The 19,998-nt window shown below is 41.1% G+C and overlaps 1 protein-coding gene across 1 annotated transcript in view; it reads right to left on the bottom strand.

Moving 5' to 3' along the window:
* The window catches only part of LOC127355058 (voltage-dependent T-type calcium channel subunit alpha-1I-like), a 219,049-nt gene extending 199,353 nt beyond the window's left edge, over positions 1-19,696 (bottom strand). The window contains exon 1 of the mRNA XM_051385530.1: positions 18,560-19,696. The gene's annotated coding sequence lies outside the window, so the exon portion shown is untranslated. The remainder of the gene's footprint in view (positions 1-18,559) is intronic.
* Positions 19,697-19,998: the final 302 nt, after the last annotated feature.

Below are 19,998 nucleotides of genomic sequence, written 5' to 3'. Positions count from 1 at the left end.
TATTTAGGGGTTTCAGTTTGGTGCTATTTAAAAAGGTTAAATATCAAAGTCGAAAATGTTGGTATTGTGACAGCACTGTATACATGAGGACATAAGTTAGTGTAATTAAAACCAAGGCGCAAAGCAAGCAGTTGGATCTGGCCTTACTGTTGTGTGTGTGTGTGTGTGTGTGTGCAAATGGTTATGTGTGTGCATGATGGATCATAGTCAGAGAGGTCAAGAGAGTCAACCTACTCCATCTGGAGTGTGACATCCCCGCTCATCTCCGCCCCCCTCCTCTTCTTTTTGCTCTAGCATTCACCCTGATCACAGTCTTCCTCGCTCACTCTCAACACTGAGCCAACTCTCTCTTATGTCTTTGCTCTCCAACTGCCTGGCAGCCAGAGCACCTTGGGACTACAGTGACTGTTGGCAGTTTCTGAAGCGACTTCCCTCTTAGGAAGTTTGATATTTGCTTAACTATACCACAGTGCTGTCATTACACTCCAACAGACGGACAGGCTTATTAATGAGCTCGCCGAAGACAAATCAAACAAAACATAAGTGACATTTTGACACTGCTTTCTTCGACGTCTTCTCTAGGTCAACAAGCCAAATTTTCACCTCCCAAATTTTGGCTCCCTATATTGGCAACTTTAAGGCTTAAAATCACTTCACTACTTCAGAACGTGAACCTTATATTCAAATTGCAGGCAACAGATTCAACAAATTCCCTAACGTCTACTTGTTTACTTTTTCACTGAACAACCATGGGCTTTAGTCAGTGTGCAGTTAGTCAACAAGTGCGTTGGCAAATGAAAGTTGGCCACAGCTGAACATTTTGTGGTCATCACCAACCTGCAGCCGGTCAGATTCCTGCTTTTCCATGATGTGATTCTATTCTGTGAAGAACATCTCTTCCTTTGGCTACTCTGACTTCTTTAGAATGTTAACAGTTACACTTAAAGGGACATTGCCATATTTTTTACATGTTAAAGATAATCCAAGTGACATCACTTGAATAATCTTGGTGTTGTCTCGAAGACCATGTTTTTAACAGAAAAAAATGTTACAAAATGGGGGCAGGGAGGATTTAAGGAGAGACACGACTAAGTTGCATTATCAGAAGTGTAGAGCCTAGTGTTTTTGGAGCTTGACCGATTCAACATACTAGGGACCAGCTCTGCTGAAGTGATTTTGACTACTGTTTTATACATTATTTCGTATTTCTTTATGGCAAACATTTTTTTTCAAAATATTGCTAGAAGTCACCAAATAATTAGATTGAATTTTGCTACCTGTTCCCACTCTCAGTAGAACGAGGAAGACATATTGTGCATGAAGAGGTCAGATGAACATGTACAGCAAATGTAGATGCATCAACATCAGGCGAAAGATTTTGTTACCGTCATGAATTTAGTCCACGATTTTAGAAAGAAAAGTAAAGTTTTACGGTTTCATTGACGCTTTACTCAGATAATTGATAGTAAATTAAACAAATAACAATTAATAATAGTTTTGTCAGAATTTTTTAGAACCCATCACAATTTTCCAGAGATGACAAATTCAAAATACTGGTTCTTTCTGATTAAAAGTCCAAGACACAATATTTAGTTTGCTATTATAAAAGAACAGGACAAGCAGACAGTCCTCACATCTGACAAGTTAGAACCTAAAAATATGTCATTTTTGTTCCAAATTACTCAAACAAGTGCTTGATTACAAAATGAGCGGAAATAAAGTAGCCAGGAGGGTCTTAAAGAGTCAACAACAGAGACAAAGTTGGCAACAGTGACACCAGAGAAAAGAAAATTACACAACTTGCACCACTGACTAAACCTTTGCAGATGCATGAAGCCACCACACAGATGTAACTAGAGCTCCTCATGCACACAACCAATTATCGGTCAAAACCTGAATCCCTCGCTGGTCTCCAGAGGCATTGTGGGAAGGCCACAGAGCTTTACCATTAATAAGAACATCAGCAAACATACAGTGTTCTTCTGCTTTTTTGACTTCATTTGGGTTTTTGCTACATCCACTTGGGAAATGTAAGAATACACTAGCTTGACTTGTGGTGTATCTATACTAGATGTAATAAATAACGATAAACAGAAAGAAAAACCACCATATTACCTGATTTATTTCATCATTCTAGAATTAATGTCCTCATGTTGCTAGGGTCTTATCTGTGAAATTATTTGGTTGTATACTAAAGCATAGACTTAAGTATACCACTCATATGGCATATAATTCATAAATACATCAGTTTGTGCTTTAATAATCTGTGAAAAATGAGTCTAAGGTAACTGCAAATGTAAAGCGCTGGGTACTTTAACATTTTTATGGCAAAGTGATGCATTAATCTAACAAAATATTTCTTGAAAGACAAACTCATTATTATGACCATACAGTCATCAAGACATTGTTGCCTTTTAAACCCCAAACAAACTACCACCACCACCACCACAATAGGTGCACTTAACATATATATGTTTCCAATGGAGTTTAGAGCAGTTCGGATCACAGTACATTTGATTACCGACTTTAGCAGAAAGAATGTCATATATCTGAGAGAGTAGATTTAACATTTTTGGTATTAAAGAGCTCCCTCCCCAGTTCTCTGTGACTCTGTTCTTGGCATTAAATCATGAGCCACACTATCACTGTGCCTGTGTGCTAGATCCATTAAACCACTAAGAAGTGATAAGGAAGCGATCTATGACATGGGTTATCACAGAGGTAGAAGGCTAAAGGTCAACACAGAGAGAGAGGGTGTGAGGATGAGCGAAACGGTGCAGCAGGTGATAAATGGAAGAAGAGACAGTACAGTAGCAGTAATATAAAGGATGGAGTGGGGGGACAGAGGATATCCACTGTGAGGTTAAAGTAATAATCCACTCCATTTTCTCCTGAAAAAAGTGTTTGCCACTCAGACTGATGTAAGAAATATGTGATTCAACCAGTTTATAAACGCTCAGAGCATATAGTGTCAGCTCTGCCTTTCTCAGAAAACAACCTCTGCCACCCGTGAAGTCATGCAACCTACTGAGCAAAAATCACAGACAGATCATAGAGAAAGAAAAGTGCACCACCTGCAGATGCTCAAACCCTGGAGACATCACAGTGATGTGTGTCCATCACTGTGATGATTCTGGTGGACTAATGGTCTCAAAGAATTCAGTGGAGAAACACCACAACAATGAATGCTTAACCCCAAAGATTACCAGAAAAAAAAAAAACATTAAAAGGAGGATCATGGGAAGCAATTGACCTGTAATCTGCCTCTCTCGCAGTGACTTAAAAGTATCTCTGACTGCTTAGTTTAAGACTAACTTATATTTTCATCGCAAAACTGCTGACCATGTTAACATGGACACAAGAAACAAGGTTACTGGGAGAAATCTAGTTAAGGCAGGAAGCTGCATTTACATGCAGCCGCTCAGTAATCACATTACTCCCCCACATCTGGCCATGTTTTGGAACATAGTTGGCTTATTTTGACGATGATACTCACAGTGTGTGTTAGTCCTATCAAAGTCTCTTGTACAAACCAATGTATTAGATTGATTCAACAAAAATCAGCCATCCTCTCAATTCCCCACCCTGATTTTGGAAGCTGGGTTTCTCATTTACATGTGTTAAAGAAATGTGTTTGCTGCAGAAGACCATCAGTAATTCCATTATTTAATGGACAATTCCTGTTTACAGTAAGCAAAATCCAAACCAGAAAGTTCTTCCGAATTTTTAAGATGGAGCGTTTGCATAATAGTTACTTTTTGCCCTTTCTCTTCTAAATCATTTTGGCTGATATGGAGGCTTCTGCATCCACACCTGCATCTTGCTCCACCAGACTAGCAAAGTCACCACAGTCCCAGATCTCAGCCATTAACATGGTAAAAAGAAAGTTATCATTGAAAGGAGCAATGGGCAAAACTACCAAAACCAGACCAAAGTGGATGCTTTAAGTGCATGCAAACCCTCGAACTGATCCAACGCTGCAACAAGAAGAATCTATCTATCTTTCCCTCTAATAAATGGAATTCCTATAACTTAAATTAGAGATAGCAAGGTTGTCGACGGTGTGCAGGTGAAGTGATGCAACAGCTTTACAGATGGTTCAGAAGCAGAAGCAAAAATAACAGGATACAGTGTGCCAGTAGAGGTGGGTGGATTTGGTTTGGTTGCAAAGGCAGAGAGAGAAAGACTGGTATAGAGAGAGAGAGAGAGAGAGAGAGAAGAACAAAATAGAAAGGTTTCGAAGGACACAAATTACATGGTTCCAATAAAAATCACCAAATAAAATTAAAACCAGAGGCATTTAGACTAAAACATGCACACACACTCGCTCCCCTCTGTCTCTGAAGGCCGTGTGTCTCTTTTGCTTCATGGCTCCCTTGTTTCCTCTCGTTGCTCATCTCTCTCTTCTGTCTATCTTTCTGTGCTCGGCTTTGCTTTAATTATCAGCTGGCTGCCACCGACACTGAGTAACCACTCCTGACAACCAGGTGTGGTATGACAGGGATGCACACACATTCTTGCACCCAGAAACACACACACAGAATCACACTAACAGCATGCAAGCAATCATGTGCCTCTATAAACATAAACAATGGGAGACACCAGCAGATATGAACAATGAGACTCCTCCTGTCACACACACACACACACACACACACACACACACACACACACACACACACACACACACACACAGCGGTCTCTCAAAAAGAAGTGGTGGGAGCAGCAAACAATGATGGCGTTATTGCAGGCTGGTTGGAAATGAGAGCGGGGGCGAGCGAGGATTAATTACAGGTACGAAGGAAATGGAGAGAAGAGGAAGAGCGAGAGGACAGGGAGAAACATCGGGACGAGAGGCGGGAAAGAGACGGGGATGTGAAAAAATAGAGTTGTGCAAAAGACAGCGAGGAGACAGTGAAGTGCAGGTTGAGGAGGAAGGGGAGGAAGAGCAAGAGAGGTTGGAAAGAAGTGGTGCTCTGTGGTTGAACAGGTAGAACATACTCATACAAGGGACTCCCATGCTAACAGGTTAAAGTAAATGAGAGACTGCTTGTTCAGATAAAACCATAGCAAAAAAGTGAATTTTGTCCGTCACAAAAGAAAAGTTGGAAGCAGTGTGATGTTGCTGTAGTGCTGTAAAATCTCTTTGGGCGAAGGTTGCAAGCATACAAAGCGACTGACTTTGAAATGGTAGACTGGTGTTTGCATCCCATTTCCTACAATGTTTTGTGTATTGGGCATAAACCAAACCATAACCATAGGTGGCAGATCACCAAATAGTCATATGAATCTTTTATTGTCATTTAGAAGGGATTTGGAAGACAAAGACAAAGGACGTGGTCCTGCTGATGAATTATGATACCTTTAAGTTTGCAATATGTAGCCAAAAAGCTTTAGTTGCACCCTATTTGCACCTTGAATGTAGTTCCTTCTCCCTCTGCATTCATATTAAACGTATAATTTGTGTTATATAGGTTGCAATCGTATGTGCTGTGCATTGAAGCAAGACAGATTTTCATGTGAACAACATAATGCTCTCACAAAAAAACTGACTTAAGATGGACAATAATTTGTGGTGATCAACAAGAGACGGAAATATCACCAGTTGCTCCTGTGAAAATTAAAAACTGTCCTTGGCTCTCACATTTTCAGTGTCTTTGCATGCAATGTAGAATAAGGGGAAAGAGGAGAGGCTTCCCTACCTCTGTGGACTCAAAAAACCTTTAAGTGTAACATTTTGCACTGCACAGACTGAAAAGATTAGCCAACATGATGAAAAACCATATCCGCAGACATTAAGATGTTGCATTAATCCAATCATTTGGCTGGTTTTCTGAGGCCACCTGGACATGTAGGGTAACATTATAGCTTAAAAGAAAATTTGTTCGGCACTTCACTGTATTTTCTTCATACATCTTTTCCACTCTTGTAGCTGTTTTTCACCCTGATGATAGTTTGCACTCCGGCTAAACAAACAACATCAGCTTGCGGAAGCCTCCTTCTGCATAGTTAATGGGAGGATATCTCCAGTCCAGTTGCATTACCATGGCTCTTGCTAACACTGCTAACTTTAGCTAATAAGGTGATGAGAGGTTGCTATCTCCACTGTTTTCTCCTTGTGCTTAATCCACAAATGATAAATAATGGACCGGGTTGTTCTATGATGCACACGTTTAATGTTAAACAGCTTGCACTGCACCTTCATATTCTCTAAATTTTTCAAAATACCTCCAAATATAACTTTTATGCCTGGCCACCATTCTGTGTGATTGAAATATTATCTGCGATCTAAAAGCCAGTGCTTAATTCATTGAACACATACTGACATCCAAACGGGTACACGGATTACTCAAACCCATCCCTACAGAATCATTTAACTTAATATCAATTCAAATTCAAATGTACACTTTTTTAGCAACATTTGATACAGTATAACAGTGTGCTGCTAATACAATAGGAACAAGTGTGTATTGTTTCACCCCAAGTCCCCTAGTTTATTCTTAATGTAGGTTTGGCATACTTTTGTATAGTTAGTTGCATTCAGACGTTGCCTCATGTCTGGGCTTCACATTGTGGTTGCGTTGCATTTGTGTTGCTCTCTGTCACTGTTGCATTGTGTTCTCATTGTGTTGCATCACATGGAAGTGACAAACTTCAAACATAATCTGCGGCAAGTTATTTGCCATACACCACATTGAAATAATGAGCAGTAAAGTTCATATTGGTCGTTCTCTAGAGCAATGACTCATGCAAAAATATTATTAAATGATTAGCAGTGCACATATGCTATGATGTTCCAATTCCAAAAATCTTAACATACAGTACCTTTCATTGGGACAAATATCAGTCTAAACAGCATAGATCTGTAAACTTCCAGGCTTGTATCTGGCTGCTACTGGTGGGTGTATTGTAGGTTGTCTCAGCTCAGGTTTTGTTTACAGTTTGGCACAAATACCTAAGCTTTATGCATACTGATGAAGCATGAACAGATGCCTTTCCCCTTGGCTCCACTTTCACAATAAGAGCACTAGAGAGGACAAACAAAACCACTGGAGCAACAATGTAGTCTAAGTTACATCCTGCTAAACCCACTGTCAAAATGGCAGATGGTAAAACATTAAGAAGTGAGCAACAGAAATGTAGAAGTGATGTAGGAAGTGTCGATGAAGAAATGTAGATGTTATTAAGAACTGATATATCCCATAATTCCTCTGGTATTCTCTCCTAATTAGTCAACAGACATCCTCCAGAGGCACACACTCACAAACATGCACAGGTCTAATCAATCCAGTTGATTAAGGTGCTAGTCAGAGACAACTAGTCAATTATCTGTGTGTGTGTGTGTGTGTGTGTGTGTGTGTGTGTGTGTGTGTGTGTGTGTGTGTGATTACCGCTGCATTCTAGGACCGTACATGTCAAGATTTCTCTTACTTTTATCACTTTTGCATGACAGTCTTTTTTATCTCATTCCAAGCACAAAATATAATATTCACCTCTACACCAACATGCGCACACACACACACACATCTTCAAAGCTGCATGCATCAGTGTGTCTGTGTGTGAACCACCCCACAGAGGAACACAGTTCAGCCCCTGCTGCTGCATTATTATCCAAAGTCTCAAAGCACAAAGGGACACTTGAAAAAAGACAAATCACCTTCCTCTTCTAAGGTTTATGTAATTGCATTAACCACAAACAAAACCACATTACTTCAACATCAAGTAAGCTTCACTTTTCATGGTACAGCAGAGCAGATGTAGATATTCCCAGCAGCACTTCAAAAACTGTTATGTTTTATTTCACCACCAGTTATGTATTATTCATTATGATCGTTTGACGCACAGACTCATACAGAAACACGCTGGTGAACAATATTTATTTTATCACATTTTGGGTTATATCTCTCATTTTGAGGCTTTCCCTTCGGCAGCCGTGGCTCAAGAGGTAGAGCGGGTTGTCGGCTAATTGGAAAGTTGGTGGTTCAATCCCGGGCCCCTGCCAACTGTCCTTTGGCAAGATACTGAACCCCAAACTGCTCCCAATTGTCTTGTGTCCGTGAATGGAAGTTAGTTTCTGATGAGCAGTTGGCACCTTGCATAGCAGCCTTTGCCATCAGTGTGTGACCAAGATTAATTTTACATGTGGTGTTAAGTGCTTTGAGTGCTTGCAAGACTAGAAAGGTGATATGTCACCGCAATCATCAATTTCCTATTCGACATACACCGATCATCCCTAACATTATGACCACCTGGGCCCCCTGGTGGTCAGAATGTTATGCAGCCCCATACACAATAAACTGTGATGCAGTGTGTGTTCTGACACCTTTCTATCAGAACCAGCATTAACTTTTTTCAACAGTTTGAGCTACAGGAGCTCGTCTGTTGGATCGGACCACACGGGCCAGCCTTCGCTCCACACGTGCATCAGTGAGCCTCGGCTGCCCATGACCCCCCTGTCTCAAGTTCACCACCTTTCCTTCTTTGGATAGGTACTGATAGGTACTGACCACTGCAAACACAATTTGCTACAAAAACTGCAATCACAATTTGGTCATTGTCAAAGTGGCTGAAATCCTTACACTGCCCATTTTTCCTGATTATAACACATCAACTTTGAGGACAAAATGTTCACTTACCACCTAATATATCTCGCCCACTGACAGGTGCCATGATAACCAGATAATCATTGTTGATAATTTCACCTGTCAGTGGTCATAATATAATGGCTGTGACAAGAGCAAAAACAAAAAACTTTGTTTCAGTTTTTTTTGCATGAAACTCTTTAATGTAACATATTTTATTTTAAATGTAGGTTTGAATTATAGTTTACTGTTCTTAATATCTTTATTTTGAAAACCGGTGAACACGCTGTAAATTTAAGTGCGGCTGATTTGACCACGGAGATCGGAGTAACGGCTGGCTTGACCGCAGTTATCATATCACAGTCGTTATCTCGAGATCTCAAATTAATTAACTCGTTATCAAGGGAAAACGGAGGAAATAAAATGTATGAATACATGGCCCTTTAGGGCTTCCGTAGAACACATATTGAGGCATTAATGCATTAACTCTTGGTGAACAAGTGTGTTTTGATCTGGGTTAGTTTGTTAGTTTTAATATACTGAATGGATGAGGTTTACAGAGAAGATTTAAAGATGAAGTAGGCTTGCTATGATCAGAGTTTGATGTTTTTCTTTGCTCTCATCATTGCGTTTGTTTTGCAATAGTGTGCTACTGAGAATGTTCTATTGTGCGGTAACAGTCACTCATCATTCACTGAAATGGCCAAGTTTTGTCCCTACTTGGCAATTTCAGCACTAGCTCAGCTGTTGACTGAGAGGAGGAAAGGGGCTGTTAAACTCACATTGTATGACCTGAGAGGGAAATTTACACCAAATTACCTGTGAATCATTTAAGATTTGGACTCTCCAGAACATTTCCTCAGGACAAAATAATGTATTAAAAAAGACACTTTAAATGTCAAAGTACTGCCGCAGAATAAGGATGGGATGTTTTAACTGAACTACAGCTCCACACAATCACATAATCTCTAAACTGATTCAAAAGTGGAAATAAAAATGTTAATCCCCTGCTCTGTTGGCTCTGCATTTTGACTCCAAATGACCAACCACCTCTGAGCCGTTTGGGAGTCGAGGAAGTGCTCTGGGGGTGTCAAGTCGTCAGGACGATTTGTGTGTCCAAGGAGCACAGCCTCCATAAATGAGGGAGACAGAAGCCTAAATATAGATATGATGGAGGGAGAAGCACAAACACTCCATGACAAACACTATTAAGGCAGGGTCAGAGACAGCACAGGAATAGAACTTCATATACACACCCAGAACACACACAAAAAAAACACAAAACAAAGAAAACACACACACACACACACACACACACACACACACACAGACAGTAGGAAATAATGTATGTTATGAACTTCCACTGAGAAAACTGATAGAACTTAAAGTGGTCTACTTAAATCAGCGTAAATCGATCAGCTGACTGACATGAAAATGATTGACAAAACATTCTCTGGTTACAGCTTCTCAAATGTAAGGATTAGCTGCTTTTCTCTGTTGCACATCGCTGTAAACTGAATTTTGGTTTTGGACTGTTGGTCAGACAATACAAATTTGAAGACTTCACTTTGTGAGAACTAATTTTTTTACAGTTTCCAGCCAATTTATAAACAACAAAATTGACTGATTATTAATTTAGTGGCTTATTTTCCAGGATCAGTGAACTAACGAGACTAAGGCTCTGCAGCGTGCTAGCAGCTCTGTGAAGTTGTTCTACTTAGGCACAATATGCCATGAGCTGAATTCTAATGATAGCATCTCAGCATGCTCTCAGTGACAAAGCTAACATGCCGATGATTAGCAGGTACAATGTTTACCATGTTAACTATCTTAGTTTAATGTGTGCCGACTAATTCACACTACACACAAAGTGCAGCTGAGGATGATGGACGTGTCATTAGTTTTGGAGGTTTGGAGTACTGGATTCCAATAGCCGTTGGGACATTTCACTCAAAATCTGCTAAAGGTAAAATCAGAGGATCACCAGACGGAGCAGCTGGTGTGGCTCAGAGCATTTACTGGACATGAATCATTTTCTTTTTTTTAAATACTTTTTTTCGTTTTGCTTTTATGTGAACATAGAAAGGATGAGGTCTGGAGTTTTTACATATACAAAGTAAGGGTAAGCCAAAAGAAAACGTACAAGTACAGGTCATTGAAAGGTCTAGTTAGAAAAATAAAGACATGAATAATTTTCAACCACATACCTAACCCAACCAATTTAGTTTTTTTCAGTGTTTGACTGGAGAGGTTTAGATATAATAGGCAATTTATCACAAACCTATTTGATGTAAAGTATTCATTTTGCTTTGATATGATCGGCACACATTGTAATCGCGTGTATAATAGGGACAAAGTAGGGCCAGAGAAGCAATGTGTGTAAATCCCATTGAAACTTTATTGTCTCGTAAAGTTGTTGGCTTGTGTTTTCTCTCTGTGTACTCACATAAAATGACTCATAATTGTGGTAATGAAAACAATAAAAGAAAAAAACACACACAAAGAAATACAGTGAGGGAGTCCCATGTCTCCTTGTCATTTGCTCTGTTCATCAGCTGTATTCCCCGACTGCATCTCTTCCACCTGTCAGCCCCCTGGCACTCAATTCTCCTTGCACCACTGGGCTGCACTGAGTGTTTGTCTGAGTGTGTGTGTGTGTGTGTGTGTGTGTGTGGAGTGTGTGTGTGTGTGTGTGTGTGTGTGTGTGTGTGTGTGTAAGTGGCTCTAACCTTCCTTGTGTGGATATTTAAAGCCTTTTGGGATGGTTGGCAGGATAGCAGAGACAACACCTGTGTGTGTGTGTGTGTGTGTGTGTGTGTGTGTGTGTGTGTGTGTGTGTGTGTGTGTGTGTGTGTGTGTGTCTGTGTGTCAGTATGTGTGTGTGTGTGTCAGTCCCAACTCCAGGGGGCAATAATGATCCGCGGTCAGGGTCAGGAGCTCTGAGTTATGAGAACATATCGATCCCAGCGAGCCTTGCAGTGATTGAGGGTTGTTTGTGTGGAGAGCAGTTCCCATAACTGTGTGGACAATAGGAAAAACCTCACAACCCATCTTCCACAGGTGATGTGGGACACGCTATCATCTCTAAGTACATCCAGTCTCGTAGCGCATGGTTTTGTGAACAACCTAGATTATCCATATACACACACATACACTGTGTGTTTCAAGGTTTCCTCCAATAAATGGTAAGCAGAGAAGGTGAGCGATGTAGTGCTGATCCATCAATCACCTGCTGAGCAGAATCCTGACGCGACTCATCTTGTTATCAATGTAGTTAGTAGATGATGAATAATTGCCTCACTCATTAAACACATAACCGTTGCTGTGTAATGTAGCACCACTGCTCATTTTCCCTGAAGCCAAATAAGCCTGATATTATATTTCTTAAAAATGATGTGAGCAGAACTGCTTTTTACATCACAAGACAGGGTGACTGAACTGCAAAACAATGTGAGAAATCCTGTATCTGACATGTCTGCAACTTATCATTATTTTCATTATCAGAGAATTAATCATTAAGAATCATTAATTTATTTGAAGTATCAGAAAATAGGAGAAAAGTGGTCATAGTGATGTCTTCAAATAGGTTGTTTTGTCAAAAATCCAAAGAAATTGAATAGCCTATAGTGATAATATAGAGATAATATAATATATGAGTAAATTTAAATACTTCTATTTACAGTTTTGTATTGTGCTTCCCTTTTGTCAATACAACATGTTGTTGACATTCGGTGTAAGCATTGGCTCTTCTGCACGCCTGTGCGACCCTGCGGTTACCTTCTTAAGAGCTGCACAGTTACTAAATCATGAGTATGAGGACTGCTACACAGGTGAGTGATTAAATAAAATATCAGCAAGTAGTATGTGTAAACCTTTGATAAAGTCTGACAGTCACCACCCTTCTGCGAGAGTTCTCAAAACACCTTGCGGCAAATGAAGGGCCAGAAGAGCCAAAGAGTTGGTACTCAAACTGAAGATGCATCTGTCACAAAAACTGCTAAATTATTTAACATGGCACAGAAGTAAACAGTCTTTCGTAAAGAGGAAAAGGGAGTTATAAGTCAAATCCAGCTGACAGGGACAGATGGAGATTTAACAGAAAACTTGCTAAAAGCATGAATTTATAGACTCAATAACTGAATTATAGAATTAAATCAACACCTCTGGGACACAGTCTCAACAAAAACTCTACATCAAGAGATTCCCAAACCTGGTGTTCATAGCAGGGCTGTCATTTAAAATCCAAAGCCAGTGCAAAATGACACATAACCTGCTATCAGGAGCAAAAATAGCTAAAGCATTCCGGAAAGTGGAAAAGTAATAAAAATGATTGTCCCCACATAGGGACATGTTTGCATTCAGAAAAAGCCAGAGGGTGTCCTTATAGTGAGCAGTACCTGTATGTTTAACAATGTGGTGCATCTGTAATGGTAGAGCCAGCTATCTCCTGGGAGTCATTAGGTCAAAATACTTCTCCAGAGTCATGAATAATATCAGACACAGGGGTTAACCCTGTTCCCTGATGCCATATTCCGAGATTAATCCCAGTGCACACATTGCTAAACAAATCCAACACCATTTTCATGACCACCACAATGAGGTCAAACACCTTACTCCCCTCATAACCAGATCATTAAATCTTGATGGGAAGTTCTCAGGTCTAGAAAGCCAAGTAGATTTTCATCTCCTTCAATCCCCCAAACGGACTGGAAGCATTCCTCCAGATGGAATGATCTGATATGTTCTGACATAGTTCAGGACAGGTATGACAGCCTTCTGAGGAGGATTGACACTGTTCTGAAGAGAGTGGCCTGTCTCCTGAGGATTTATTTCCATCAGGCATGCCACAGCTGGATAATGGCATGTTTCTCCAATGCATTGTGTATCTGTGGTCGAAAGACCACAGCGCATTGTTCCTGACTACTGAATGTGAAGTAATTTCCACTCTATTATATATGTTGTGTTTTTCCACTTGTCAGCATTTAGTTACAGTATGTAAGCATTTTAGTTGCCAATGAGCTCCTACACTAATGTCCCCAAGTCAAATGCCTGTACATGTTGTAAGAAAGCCATGAATTTCATTAAACAGAGTCAATATAAAGTCAATATTTTACATGGTGACTTAAAGAAAATCAGTATTTATTCTTAAAGGTACCCTGAGGAGTTCCTTTTTAAAACATTGTTTACATTCAGTGTTTCTCCCAAAATCCCGCTGTGTGTATCCTTCAGGCATGTAGAATGCATTTATTTTCCCATGAAACTTTAGTAAAGACAACTTCTAAATATTGTGGAACCTGCTTTGTTTATATTCAAGCTATCATCAGCAGTCTTCTTCTCTCCTGCCCTTTGCTGCCACATTGCTATGTTTCTTGGCATTTTAATACCACCAACTGGAATTGTGTAAGTGTAGTCCTCATAGAGTTAAGTCTAGTTTATTTTACAATTAAGTTGGATTGATGGATGACGCACCGCATTCGGTAGGAAATGTATTGTGCTACTACCCACATGCTTGTGTTTGTATTAGGTCTGCCCCTTGATCAACTCAACGGACAAAAGTATCAGGGTATTGTTGTAACACAAACTTTTTCTCATGTAACACAGGGAGTCTCTCACTGGTGCACCTTTGCATGATAACTGTACTGGCTGCTGCCACTAGCTCGTTAGCTGCCCGACTGTACCCAGAGCTCAAAGGACAGGGGGAGTTTAAACACTACTAGCATAAGTGCGGGGGACCCGGCAGGGAATACTGCCAAGGAGTGGGGCCGGAATGTGCAACAGAACAGCTAGCTCCGAACAGCACTATTATGGCTGAGCGGGTGAATATATGGCAGGTTCAGGCAGTGTCAGGAGAGGCACGAAACGGAGGAAGAGGGGTGAGTTTGTTAATGTTATACATGATCCATCATATCAAGTTTGCAAGTTTGTGTTGTTGTTAAGTTGGAAGTCATTTATTCCGTGTTTTGAACAACAAGACTTTTGTGATGTTATACTGTGTTAAAATAAATTGAAAAAATGTTCAAGTCTCCAACTTGGTTGTTCTTACACATTCAGAACCAATACCGCTTTTTCCATTATCATTTAACAGGCTGCTGTTGAAATAGATATATTTCAATAAATAAATTAACATCATACATGTGCAACGACTAATCAGCTATTGGCTTTATCTAACAACTACTCGTCAAATAGGAAAATCTTTACTCAGGGGCAGCCCTAGTTTGTATACATGTGTTCTAGTATACAACTCAAGACACAAACGAAAACGAAAAACTCCGGAAGGTACCTTTACATACAAAGCAATTGCTGTAGTTAACACCAGCACAAAGACACATGCACAGGCACTAACAATCCCGAGGCGACCCTGTTTACCTCTGCTCTGCACTGTAGGTCACACACACCTCCTCAGCCTCTAACTGTGATTGGCTCATGATCATTGGCCTGGGACCCCCATCCCCTCAACACCACCACCTTGACCAGTGAAATGGTCTCTGAGAAAGTTGATTCACTGGATAAGGGGATTAGATGGGGGTGTGGGTGGGGGCTGGCCGACCTTGAAGGAATGTCAGTTGGTTCTGGTGCTCACTTTCTCGCTGTTGCTCTCTCAAACACTCATCCTATATTTGTATAGTGATATAGCATATGCAAGATTGTTGTCCCTGCTGCAAACCAGCCTCAGTGTCAAAATGCAGTGCGCTTTCTGGTCTCCACAACACCACCAACAGTTTCCATCACATTATGTTCTGTTTTTCCAAAATGATTAATATTTCCTGCTGTCTCTCACATACTTAAGCATACCTGTTCAATGTCAGCTTGTTTAAGACACCACAGCCAGCAGTAAAAGATATAATAAACATACATTTTTTTCCTTGTTTTTCAACGTAGCTAGGCGATGTTTCCATAAAACAAAGGGACATACAGAGACAAAAGTATGCTCAGTTGTCTCCTTACATTAAAATGTCTCAAGTAATCAGTGAAACAATTCTCAGGTATGTCCTGAAAAGTTGCCGTCCTGTTGGACCATGGATATACTGGACACCGAAAGCAGAGCAAGCAATGCAACATTTGTATTATGTGTTCTGTTTCTCTCCCTCACAAACAAAACTTCACTTACACTATTTGTCCCTAAGCAGCCGTGTCATCCAAAGATCATCCAGTTAAAGGGACTACAGCCAGCATTAAGCCTCACTAAAACCACACGAGCCCCAGGAGCCACTGGATGCAGCTGTAGTTGTGTTAGATATGTGTTGCTTTACATCAATAAGCTAAGCCACTTTCTTATCAAAGCCAGAGGTTGGGGAATTCCAGAACACATATTTGTTCTGAGACTACACTACTGCATACAGAATCTACTTTTAAATGTTCACACATACAAAAGTAGCCAATGAACCTAGCAGTTCACTACAAATGGAATTAAAAAATGGCTCATTCTCACAGGCAATTGGACGGGTTTGCTAAACACTTTGCATTGGCCTCAGCTCAACACATCTTTGGTTTTATATAGATTTGGTCTTATTTCCTGCATCTTCTCCTTCATTGCAAATCATAAATTCCACCAGGCACGATAGGGAGTCCAGTCGCAGTGGCAGTTGGCAGTTGGCAGTTGCACCGAGAGCTGTACTCAAGTTCTCTTGAGACTAAACACCAAATTCCGTTTCAATTTGAGTATACTCTAGCTTTGTTACATCCATTTCTTGAGGGACTATTTTTACAAAAACATTTAGGCACTGATTTGGCCCCGCAGCTCTCTGGCATCACTGGTCCTTCCCTCCCCATCCAATTATAAAGAAAAAGTGGTGAGGGAGCAAACATGAAGGGGTACTGCAGTCCCACTGGGACAAACAGATATGTTCTCCTATCTGTATTTATGTATGACAATTGTTCTTTATATTGCGACAGCCAAATAAATCAGGTGAACCCACCTGAGTTTTTTCTCAAGGCTGTGCACATATCACAGTGTAGCCCTAAGGGTAAAAAAAATCCTAGGAAAGGTGAAACATACATATGGAGGCATCAACATCTTTTGGGATTTAGAAAATAGAGGCTATAATGGTCAATCTTGTGACTCAAGGCCACTGGCTCAAATCCATGCACTGGCTGCTAGAATCAACATAAATGTAACAGCCATTAACTGTCCTTTAACAAGTGCTGTTGATAGATACAACCAAGCCTGACTATGGACAGTAGCCAGACAGCAGTTATAGTGTGGAAAATCCCACATGCGAGTAAGTGAAACTATAAGTTTATATGATGTTTTTTTATCCAAAGTAAGTCATAGCGGTTGGTAGTTTTTAGTGGTGTCAGTGGTTCTTCTACAAACACTCAAAAATCATATGGTTGGACACATTCACAAGTGGGAGATACCCAGGACACTGTGGTTAATGCTGAGCATTTCCGCTGAGGCAGTTGGAAATTTAGTGTCTTGCTTGAGGCCACCACAACAGTTGTAAGATGAAAGCCTTAGTCCTTCTCCTACCAATCACAAATCTCCCTGGGGGTTTGCACTGGCAGCCTTGTGGTCGCAAGCTTACTCCTCTAATCTGCAGGCTACAGAGCCACCCATGTGTGGAAGGTAAACATAAAAAAAAAGAAATGTAAAGGTGTTGTGATATCATGATAGAGATGTCATGTTGTTGTCACAAATATTGTCCTTGTTTGATAGGCCAAGCATGCACAATGGAACAAGTAATGAGCCAATTACACTCCTCCTTCTGATCATTCTTAATGATGAGATGAAATGTCATCCTCTGGGATTTTAATTGCCTCCCTCCTCTTGCATCTTTACTCTTTAATCAGATTTCTCCAGCGGCAATGGTACACAAAGTGTTTTGTTTATTAGGAAGTAAACTGCAGTCAGTATCTATCTGTCTATCCATCTATCTGTCCATCTCTTCCTTCCTCCCTGCTCCATACCATGCCTATCATGCACTTCCGTCACTGCACAATTGAATGCATCAGATCAAGTCAAATTTTTAAATATATATATATATATATATATATAGATCAAACAGTAGAATGTCTATTCATCAGTGCACCTATTGTATCCAGCTGTTCATTGTGCATTACTTTTAGCTCAATACAAAAACACCTCGCAGAAACAATCTAATATGTAACCTGCAGCAGTAAACCTCGTGGATTTGAGAGAAGGCAGTGGGTTGCTCGAAATCAGTTGAAAGAGCGTCCCCTGTTGCCTGTTTGATTGCCTTACTCCTGAAAATCAATACAGACAGGAGTGCTAAGATTTGCTTAAACAGCCATGCCAGTATCGCACTAATCCAAAGGAATCAGGATCAATACTTTCTTCAGTATTCATTTCTTTTTTGTCCTCCTTTAGAGGAGTCCGCATGTGCAGAGAGAGTGTGTGTGTGTGTGTGTGTGTGAGAGAGAGAGAGAGAGAGAGAGAGAGAGAGAGAGAGACGCGCCCCCGGACCTGTTGACCCAGAGCCTTATAAAAAAATAGAAATTCATTATCCACTGCGCGTTTGGACCGACCTGCATGGGCGTCACTTAATTGAAAAGCGCTTTTAATTTTTTTCCCCCAGATGAGTTTGCCCTTCTCCTCAATAACCAACAGAGGCTCGAAGCCCCATAATAATCACATGACGAGCACTATACATTCTGTATAACGAAGAATTAACCATCCTAATTATAGGATCTCACAATAAACCGAACATGTTTTTGTGTCTTCAGGCATAAGTTTGTTTTTGCAAAGCGTATTGCAGACATTTGTCATCTTTTTTTGTTTTAATTGTCTTCTCATTTGATCACCTGAAAGCGGATTATGATTGTCTCCATAGCTGGCAGAAAATAATGTGTCAAACTGAAAAGTAAAAATGTCATGCACAGAAGAAATGTGAAAAGAAACCTTATTTTATCCTTTATCCTTATCACCCACTTCAGATTCACATTTAACCATCACTGCTTGTTCTGAGATCATGACATATAAGCAACAGGAAATGTGGACAAGAAAATGTTGCTTTTACCTTTTCAGACATCAAAGAAGAGCGTGTCTCCAGTTGATCAGGAGAAGAAAAAGCCTGGTAATCCGTAAATATAGGCTCTACTTTCCAAATGCTTCTCTCCTGCTCTGTAACTCCAGAGCCTCCACTGTGTCTCCGCTGGAGAGGTTTGATATCCGAGCGATTCCCCTTAAACCCAAAGCAAATATCCGACCAGGAGCATTCCTGTGTTCAAAGCACTCCGGCTGAACGGCTTCCTCTTGAACATTTTCAGTTTTGCGCAGAACTCTGTACGATAGCAGCTCATACAGAGAGAGAGAAAAAGAAGCTGCTGAATTGGACACCTGCGCGCATCAAAACCGGATCCGACGGTGCGCCTCGGGAATCCACGTGTCTTCCCTGGCTTTCCACCTTTCCCCCGTCTTTTTTTCTACTCTTATGTTCACCGAAACAGGACTAATAGTGATGGGGGCCCCAGAAACGGTATCCAAGTTGACGAAGGGAGTAATCGCTCCATCAGGGCAAACTAATACGCTGCGCCCCGGAGACTGGAGAGGTTATAGGCGGCTCTAGATGGCAGGTCGGTGCCGTTCAACCGTCAGAGAGAGAAGGGAGGGGGGGTAATGTAAGCAGACATGGAGTGTCTCCTGGCAAGCCCCTTTGCCCTCCGTCTTTCCACTTAAACGCACTCACGACCCCCGCGGAGTTCTCCAAAACGACGTCCGCAGATGAATTTCAGGCAAAGCAGATAAACTGAGGGTTATCGTCCACCGCCCCCGCCGACAGTGGGTTTTAAACTACACGGTCTCCTTGCGCGGCTCGTCTCTCCAAACTCGGGGAATTCCTCAACTGAGGCGCAAAGGCGACTTACTGGATGGAAAGCTGTGAAGCTAACTCTGACGGAGATAAAGCCAGGTAGTGGAGACTACACCTGCCTGTTGCGGTTCTTTGTTGGGTCCCCGGTGCACTTCCCAGCGGGGGTTAAGGGTGGGGGGAGTTGTGAACAGTGTGCCCAGTCGTTGCTTGAGCCTACGCACAAAACATCGACGGGCTCCGCGGGTGATTTCATCCCAGGGAAAAAAACTGAAACAGGACTGACAGCCTGTGAGCCACCGGCCGTTCTCCTGTGGTTCCTGTATGATTGGTGTGTTTAAAAGACGATAAGGTGATAAAGTTATCAATTACTAGCCCACATGTATGTGTAATAGCCTAAGTCATATGTATATGTATTTGCGTTTATTTCCACAAGCCACGGGCTCCGCGCCTCCGCCGGAGGATACAGGTGGGAGGCAAAAAGGCCTTTGAGGTGTCGGAAATGAATATTTTAACAGGAGCGCGTGAGTGCCAGAGAGAGAGAGAGAGAGAGAGAGAGAGAGAGAGAGAGAGAGAGAGAGTCGGAATCAATGGTGCAATGCGTGTGTATGTGCCCAACAGAAAGTGAGTGGAAGAGGGGAGGAATGGGA

Source organism: Dicentrarchus labrax, unplaced genomic scaffold, assembly GCF_905237075.1.
Source record: "Dicentrarchus labrax unplaced genomic scaffold, dlabrax2021, whole genome shotgun sequence".
NCBI classification, from domain to species: Eukaryota; Metazoa; Chordata; class Actinopteri; family Moronidae; genus Dicentrarchus; species Dicentrarchus labrax.
Note: the sequence above shows the minus strand (reverse complement) of the source record. Positions and strands in the feature narration are given on the sequence as shown.